General features: G+C 35.5%; 1 protein-coding gene across 15 annotated transcripts in view; it reads left to right on the forward strand.

Annotated features, from left to right (window-relative positions):
• Positions 1-5,594: 5,594 nt before the first annotated feature.
• Positions 5,595-9,368, forward strand: part of LOC107011666 (homeobox-leucine zipper protein HOX32-like) — a 15,913-nt gene continuing 12,139 nt past the window's right edge. For 3 of the 15 annotated variants that reach the window (XR_003576439.1, XR_003576364.1, XM_027914337.1), the window contains exon 1: positions 6,435-6,745. The gene's annotated coding sequence lies outside the window, so the exon portion shown is untranslated. Of the gene's footprint in view, positions 6,054-6,409; positions 6,746-9,368 lie in introns of those variants that run through there. The other 12 variants (XR_003576510.1, XR_003576520.1, XR_003576518.1 and 9 more) reach the window with 11 other exon arrangements.

Raw genomic sequence — 9,368 nt, forward strand, 5'->3', positions numbered from 1 at the left:
CTCCACAAATTTTGCATTCATTGACATCCATACTGGCAAACTCTTTTCTCAATAGAATACAGTCATTGGGACAAGCATAAATTTGTTCGTACTTTAAGCCCAAGCCTTTAACTATCTTTTTGCTCTCATAGAAAGAAGGAGGTAACGTTTCCCCTTCTAGCAACACATCCTTTAATAGTTCAAGCAAAGAATCAAAAGATTAATTTGACCATTTGTACATGCATTTTGTACGATAGATATGTAGCAAAAAGGATAAATTGTTGAACTTCTTACATCCGGGATATAGTCCTTTATTTGCCTCCTTCATGAGTCGTTCAAATTTATCAATCTCTGGATGTGTTTGGATTCCAGAAGTAGGAGCATTACTTTCTAGTATGTCTTGCTCCATCTCGATCTTTTCATTGACATCAATATTAATGGCTTGTGTACAACCTCCAAGGGCATCATGTATCATTCCTCTCATATCATCACCTCTTAAAGTTGATTGGCTTGAATTAGTTAGTTGAGTAATGTTTGATTTATTTAGAGACTCTCCTTGACAAAACCAAGTATCATATGATAGCAAAATTTCATTAACCACAAGATGATCATATGCTGTATCCCGATCTACTTGATGAAAAAGCACACATTCTGTACAGGGACAGACAATTTTGTCTCCATCTTGTTTTTCAGAATAGGCATGATTTATAAAATCCTTAACTCTATCCAAGTATTCTTTACTAACTCTATCACAATACATCCACTTTTTATTTCTAAGATTGTCCATAAAGTTGAAGATATTCTTCGTTTTAACAATTACTGTAAGAACTAAAAATACATTAGTAAAAAGCGGTTGAATAAATCAATATGTAATTGCATATCTCGAAAGATGTCCTAACTGGCTTATATGTCATGGTTAGAAATAAACGACTTACATAGACGACTCAAATGAGGTGCACAAACTGACCAAATTATGTGTAATGTGGCATGAACCTGAGAACATTGAAACTGTTTTTTTAAGTGACAATTTAATAGTATCATTTAGTCTCAACTTTTATAAGATCTCTAAGGGTTTCCCAGATGTCTATGGGCTGTTCTGATCAGGTTAGCTTGGCTAGAAAAAATGTTAGAAGAAGTTCTACTTAAGATGAAATCTTAATTAAATTATATTAACAGATTGTGTCTATCATTTATTGTTATAAAGTAACCATCAAGTTAAAGCTTGCAAAGTAAAGATTATTTTAAGAAGGGTTGCTCAAGATATTCATGTTCGAGAAGAAATTACAGAACCTACATGCAATTTTGCAGCTCCTACTTTCAGATTTAAGCATTTTATAGTTTAAGTATTTAGAGCTTTTGATTGTAGTACACTTAAGGATTACGTAGATGGCTGTTGTGGGGCAACAAACTGACCAGATTGTGACCTGATTGCATGCTATTTTGCAGGAACCTAAGACAATCGAGCACATTTTCTTTAAGTCCCAAATTACTTCTACCATTTGGTCTCGACTTCGATGATTCCTAGGGGTATACCCAATGTCTATGGACTGATCTACTGAGGTTGGTTGTGCTATAAAAAATGCTAGAAGCAGTTCCAGTTAAGTTGGAATTTTAATTATATACTAATAGATTTTATATCCACTTATGATTAGAAAGGAATCATCAAGGTAAAGCTTGGATAGTTTAGGATATTCTAAGAAAGTTTGTTCAAGATATTCATATACATGGAGAAATTACAGAAACTACATGATTTTTCAGCTCTTACTTACATATTTAAGTTTTTGACTATACCAGTAGTCAAAGCTTCAAATTATATTAAACTTAAGGCTTACGTAGGCAGCTGAAATAGAGTATACAAACTGACTAGATCGTGTGTTATGTAGAAGGAACCTGAGATGATTAAGCACCTTTTCATTAAGTGTTGATTTGCTGCTATTGTTTGGTCTAAAGTATTATGATGACTAAGGTTGTGTCAAATATCTATGGGCTGGTATGATAAGGTTTGGGCTACACAAATGATGAAAGAATTTCTAGTTAAGTTGACATCATCATTATATTTAAAGAAGATTCTACTTGTTTACGCAGACCTTAACGTGATTCAACTGGATCACTTTCTCGGGCTGAATCTTACAAGATGATACTAATTCGATTCAATTATTCTCAAGAAAAAAAAACAGAATATATAGACTACATTAGAAAACCTAAAGTTGAAATAGTTGAGAAAACTTGGAGACAAGACTGAAAATCAAGTCATTGCCTCTCCTCTAGAGATTAACCTTCACCCAAAAATCTGAATATTTTAATTTACATAACAGCTTCTAAAATCAACCCTATACCTAGAATGATTGCTTGAGCCTATGCATATTTTCATTTTTGAATTCCTTCCCTACTCTATAAAGGATACGAGACTTTTAGCTACATGGACTTCTCGTTTATGACTTTTTTGCTGGTAGTTGTTTGGATGTTCGCTACAATGATGTTGAAGTTGTTCTTAACTTATTTTTCTCTTAGAAGTGCAGTAGTAGTGGTAGCAAGAATGTTATAGAGTGGCATCACGGCTTAGTTCAAGTGGCAAAGGTTGAGAGACTTGTGACTTAGATAACAAGCTTTCCCCGTCCCATGAGAACTAAGCCTGGTATAAAGTAGAAGAAGGGCAAAACACGGTGGGGAAGTTATACACAACTTTCGAAGGCTAATGTTGGTCCTAAAGATAGATCCTAGATGGATATCTCAGTCAACAATTAAAGTAAAATCTCTAACTACTAATCTACTACCGAATGGTGATAATAGTAATGCTGAAACAATATGTCGTTACAACTCTTGCTCGAGCTCTAGTTGGTATAAATGGGCTGCAACTAATTTCTAAAAACATAGGGGCTGCACGTGTTGTTTTGATGTTCTTGAAGTAAGAAACTCCCTTAGGAATTCAGATGAAACAAACCTCAATGTCAAACATGAAGGCTAAAATACAAACCAAACATAATCAAAGCATCTACTAATTCGATAGTTCTCATAAAAAACATGTGAAGTCGTCAAATTCCAAGGTACAGATACTAAATCATTACCTACAGTTATAATGTGTTTATACTTGGGAGACATCGAATAAAATTTAATTACTATTGCGATAGTTCAAGATATTTAAATATTGGCTTCGACCTTACGATAGATTATTAACCTAAAGATATCTAATAAAAAGAACTAATTGAACAATTCACATCAACATAAAATAAGATTGCTATGACTGATGTTTTCAACACTTCAAAATCACGATTTCAAGTGTTTAATATGAGTATAAAAACAGAGAGTTTATGGAGTCATAACAGAGGTCCATATAATCACTAAACTTGAATATTTAAAAGAACAGATCTTCACTCATAATCAAAACGGCCAAAGATCACGAATGCATGAAAACATACATTTATGAATCAAATCACTTGGAAATCACAATTAATGCCTAAAAACTTATTAGTTCGTCAAGTATTTTCTGTTTTTTCCCTGTTAATGATTAAGTATTGATTAAGAATAAAATTATAGGCTGAATATTAATTAACGATCTATAGAGCAACAAATATTATAGAAAATCATAGAAACAAGAGTTGAGTGGAGCGATTTACATACCTTAGATTTTCTGAAAAGCTTGTTGCTGGACTTCGCTATGTTGCTGGACGTCGTTTATGTTAATGAGATACATGTTATATGTGAGTCTTAATACGCGGTTTAGATTCAGGAATCCTTATTTGCCTGGAAGATATTTTTAGTAATCTTTCCTTTATTTGTGTAGAAGAGCTTTTTAAGTTTTTAAAGTATTGGAAAACCTTTTTCTCTTTTGAGAAAAACAAGCGGAGGAAATTTTTAGAATTCGCGGGAGTTCTATTTTTTGAAAAGAAAAAGATCTTTTGTGTCTATTCTTTAAAATTTCTACTAAAAATATACTTATTTCTGGCCATTATACATCAGCCATTGATTGTTTACCCTGCGTAAATACACTACCGGCAATTACCTGATTGCCGCAAAAAAATTACCGCTAAAGTTCTTTTTTGTAGTAGTGGATCGACCTCAACCTACTAGTTGGGTTCTCTACTTGATAATGATTGCTTATGCTTCTTTAGGGAGATATAATTTGAGCGTATCACCACACCAGCCTCATTTGGCTGAGGCTCCTTTCTGGCGCACTGCTGGCGCGTCGCCCCAGCCTTCCTGGCGCTATGGAGCGCATCGTGCCAACCTGTTCCTTTCGAAAAATCTGCCAAATTTTTCCTCTCATTTTCTGAACTTAAATAGTTTTAATTCGATCTTTTCTCAAATCTACTTTAGACTCATGTACCCACATCATATATACAAGGTTATAACCCAATGATTTCAAGAAAAACATCTACATCACCAAAGAACTCCTAAATCTCAACTCATGTCCAAGAACGAAAGCAATTTAAGAATAGCATTTTAAAGAACATTCATAAGTCCAATCTTTTTAGTATGAAATTACGTTGAATAAAACATGCTTGGAACGTGGGTGAACGAACCCAACGTTATGGAAGACTCAGATACCTTTTTAGGATCACCCCGACGAAATTCACAAGTTAATTTGACGATTTTTGGCTTTTTTTTCCTTTCGTCTTCTTTTGCATTCTTTCTCTAAAACCCTAACCTTTCTCAAAAAGTGTAAAACTGACCAAGTTCAGTTTAGAACCTTAATAATATTATCAAAAACAAATTTAATTAATTGGGTAAGAAAAAGACCAAACTACCCCTTACAAATCCGGATTTGGGCAATTTCCTTATTTCGACATCCCAACTTCCAAAGGGCATAACTCACTCATACGAAGTTGAAATCACGCAAACTTGGCGGTGTTGGAAAGATCGTTCCAATAGCTTTTCAACCATATCTAGAAATAAACCTAATTCATCCTCAGCTAGGAGTTATGACCGTTTAAAATTGATAAAAAACTCACTTTTCAACTTAATTTTCAAGATTTTTCTAATACCGTCCAAAAATAAGTATTTCAAGATTATAAACTCCTTTCTAGTTATTTCTAGTTTCGAGGTGTTACAATATCTCCTCCTTGGGAGCATTCGTCCTCAAATATGATTATTCTTACTAGACTAAGGGTGTCAATATCAAGTTCAAACACTCAACAAGCAAATTTAACAAAAACATGCTTACTCGTAACTTAAATGTATTAAGAAAGTTAGTACCTTGGTCTGCACTTTCTCCGGATTCAAAGAGATGTGGATATCTCCTCTTCATGTTCCCATGTATCTTCTTCAACAAATTGGTTCCTCCAAAGGCGTTGACTGATGCAACTTCCTTCGTTCTCAACTTGCAAACTTGGCGATCTAAAATTTGCACGGGTTTTTCCTCATAAGACAAGTTGTCTTTGATCCCAATATTTTCAGTTGGTATAATAAAAGAAGGATATCCCATGCACTTATTCAACATGGAGATGTGAAATACCAGATGAATCGCTGCTAACACTTGTGATAGCTCCAACTCATAATCTACATTCCTACCCTTTTGGATATTCTATAAGGTCTAATATACCGGGGACTGATCTTCCCTTTTTTACCAAACCTCATAACACCCTTGATGGGTGAAACTTTCAAATATACTCAATCATCTACTTCGAACTCTATTGCCTCCTCCTAACATCAGTGTAGGATATTTGACTACTCTGTGCCGTTTTCAGCCTTTCTGTAATAACCTTCACGTTCTCCATAGCTTGGTGAACTAAATCTGGTCCTATCAATCCTGCTTCATCAACTTCAAACCATCCAATAGGAGATTTGCATCTCCTTCCATAAAGATCTTCATAAGGAGCCATCTGGATGCTAGAGTGGTAACTGCTGTTGTAAGCAAACTCAATGAGAGGTAGGTGATCATCCCTATTCTCCTTGAAATCAATCACACAAGCCCTGTCCCTCTTTTCCATTCCATCTTAAGCGATAGCTAGATTCACTACATTTCTCTCAAGCATCACAGTAGGCCTCCTTCCATGGCTACGTAGGACGGATTCAATCTGAAGCACCAACAAATTCTCATTCTTTCAGTTTGCTCGCTCTTCTTCTACTTCCAACTGGTAATCTCTCTTTAATTTTCTTTTAAATTTTCAGCAACCTATTGATGAATCTCGATTTGGATGTTTTTCTTATATGATATCTCTTTCTCGCTGGTAATGTATACATGCATGTGCTATCAGCCTATTAGCTAATGAATATGCATTCATGTTCAATTTTCTTATAATATGATTTAAATTTGTTTATAAGATAAGGAAAGTTACTAGATCCACAAAGTGTTTGACAAAATGTCTAGAAAAAACTTGATCTACTGCTTCTGATCAGGTATGTCTTTCAATTTTAAATTTTTTTGTTGCAATGTTGGTATTATCTGTCAACATTACTTTGACAACCTTTGGATTTCACTTTTCAAAAACTTGAGTTGATTTTTTGTTAAAATCAAATCTTGAGCTCAGACTCTTTTATTTAAGAGAAAATGTCAAATACAAAACTAAGGCCAAAGGGCCCAGTACTTCCAAAACTAAGTCGTCCCCCTTCTTGTTGTTGTGGATCATCACCATCTTCATCTTGTCCATCATCAATCTCTTTTTCCTCTTCTTGTCAATGTAAACTCCTTCATCTATTCTTTGTTCCTTCCAAATTTCTTTATCGACTTCTGAATCTTCTTCTTTGTTAGGCGTAATCCGGTGGCTGCCATGGATTCCAGTATCGATTTCAAAGATGAACTTGGTCGTTAGCTGTGAATGAACTCTAGGTACGCCTCTCTTCTTTCTTCTTAACTCTTTTCTTCCTCCGATTCCTTTAACTTTCTCTTCATTTTCCAATTGAAGTAGTCGTACCAAAAATTTAAATATGCTCTCCAGATCTGCAGTTCTCCATATAACTTTAGTGCCCTCATTTTTTCTGGTATCAATTATTGTTTGTAATCTTCAATTGTCTAGGACAGAAAGACTACTTAGCTTAATTTTCACAATCATGTAATCCCTTATGCGACAGAAGCGTATACTGTTAACTCTGTGCACTGTCATTGTCCTGCACTCTTATTCTTCTTGTTTTTATTCTTAGAGTAGGGATCCTTGACTTATCTTCGTTTAGAATGCTTTTGCCTGCTCCTGATAATTGCTGAAAATTTGTCCACTACTTTATACCATGATGTATGTATGCTTCATTGACCAATCTGTCTGCTAGCTGATTAGCTTCTCTAAAAACATGTTTAATGTTGGCCTGTATGTATTCCATAATTTATTGAATCTCTTCCATCTTCTCTGCCTGATTCCATGGAAATTTCCGTTCTTCTTTTTTTTTTTCATCATTTTGCCACGCCCAGCGAGTCTGTCTCAATCAACACGTTTAGGATATTATGACGTTTACAGTATCTGAGGGCTCGTAGAATTGCCTCTGTTTCAGCTTCTATGTTAGTCCTATCCCTACCATACTTGCCTCTGCATACAACAGATTTCCGTCATGGTTTCTCACACAAAAGTTGTATGCGCTTTCTCCCGGATTCCCTTTACTTGCTCCATCCGTATTGCACTTCAAACCTCCCTTTTGTGGTAGTTTCCAACATACAAAATGATAGTTTAACCTAGGTCTATACCCCCTTCATGGCCCCCAACATTCCCTCCCACACTCTTGTAATCTCAACCCAAGGATATAAATGTTTAATCAGCCTGTACACAGTGTCTTGATATTGTTGATACAACTTATAATATGAAACATCCTTCCCATGTCTTCTTGAATTTCTCCTCTTCCATAGTTCCCACATAAGTATGGTTTGAACTGCTTGCAATATGGACCTCATTTTTGGCTTATTAGCAGCTCCCCACCAGTTATTGATTATTTGTCGTAAGCTTCCCTCCATGGAAATCCCTGCACAAGTAGCAAACTGCTTCCATAGTTTTTGGGCTATGGAAGCTGTTAGAAATAGATCGTTCATAGTCTCCTGCTCATAATTCTCACAACAATAACATCTGGGTGCCACATTAATCCTCATTTTTTTCAGATTATCGTTTGTGGTTATTCTTCCTTTCCAGCATCTCCAAACAAAGAAATTGATCTTGAAGGGCATTCCTTTACTCCATACCTTACTCCACCACCAGTTGTCCTCTTTCTTATGTCTGATGCCTTCAAACACTGACTTTGCAGAGAAAGTCCCATTAGGATTTCCCATCCACCATGTTTTATCCCTTTCTCCTTCTATAAGCCTTGGATCAACACTTTCCACAATGAATTCAACCATTTCATCTGAGAACCTACCCCTCAACATCTGCGCATTCCATCTCCCCGAATCTATTAACTCCCTTACTTCGATTTCTTCCTCCATCTCCCCTTGCTCTCTATGTAATATGGCGCTCCCAGTTTGGTCCAGTTATCAAACCAAAAACACACCTCTCCTGCTTTAATTAGCCACCATATGTCATGTTCTATTTCATCACTTACCTCAATCATCTTCTTCCAGGAATGTGAAGCACCCATCCCTGTAACCATAAGAGGATGAAACTTTTTGCAGCATTTATTCCACATCAAAGAATTCCATAATGAGGTGAAAGTTCTAAAATTCCACCATAGTTTGCAGAACAATGCTTTTGAAACATCATGTAGCGATCGGAATCCCACACCTCCTTCAGTTCTAGGATAACACTGTTGGGAAAACGCGGACAAGCACAAAAATATATATGGTAAAAGTAATGGAAATAAAATGGGAAAATAACGACACCAAGAATTTTACGTGGAAACCCTTCTGAGTAAGGGAAAAAACCACGGACTAAGAGGAGCAATTGATATTACTATAGTAAGGAATTTTACACTGTGCAGTCACGAATACAATACTCAAAGTGACTACTACACACTCAAAAGGAACAACACTCTTTTGGTTTCCGTCTTACTAAAATATCGCTCACACTCTATTTTTCTTCACAGACTATTTTCTTGTATAGTCTATGGAATACCTCACTTTGCTCTCAAAATGGTTTTTCTCTCTAACTTGGTGTGTTCTACAAATGAGCAAGAATGCTCTATTTATAGAAGGATAAAACCATGCTTATGTCACTAATGACATAGGTAAATATAGCAAAGTCAAAAATGGTTGCAAATCTTACCAATTTGCCAACTACCAAATCTTTTCTTTTCAACTCCAATTACTATTCATTTTTAACAATTGCTTGTACCAATTGAATAGCTAAAGTTGACTAAAACAATGGGATGGATTCAACAAATCTCCCCCTCCAGTCCCATTTACTGCAAGAAGGTATCTTCAACTACTTTAGAGAGAGCTCATACCCACAAGTTCTTTGCATAACTCGAACTTGTCTTTTGGTATCATCTTGGTCAGCATATCTGCAGGATTTTCACTTGTATGAATCTTTTTGACGTGAAAT

The sequence above is a fragment of the Solanum pennellii genome, chromosome 1 (assembly GCF_001406875.1).
Source record: "Solanum pennellii chromosome 1, SPENNV200".
Lineage (NCBI taxonomy): Eukaryota > Viridiplantae > Streptophyta > Magnoliopsida > Solanales > Solanaceae > Solanum > Solanum pennellii.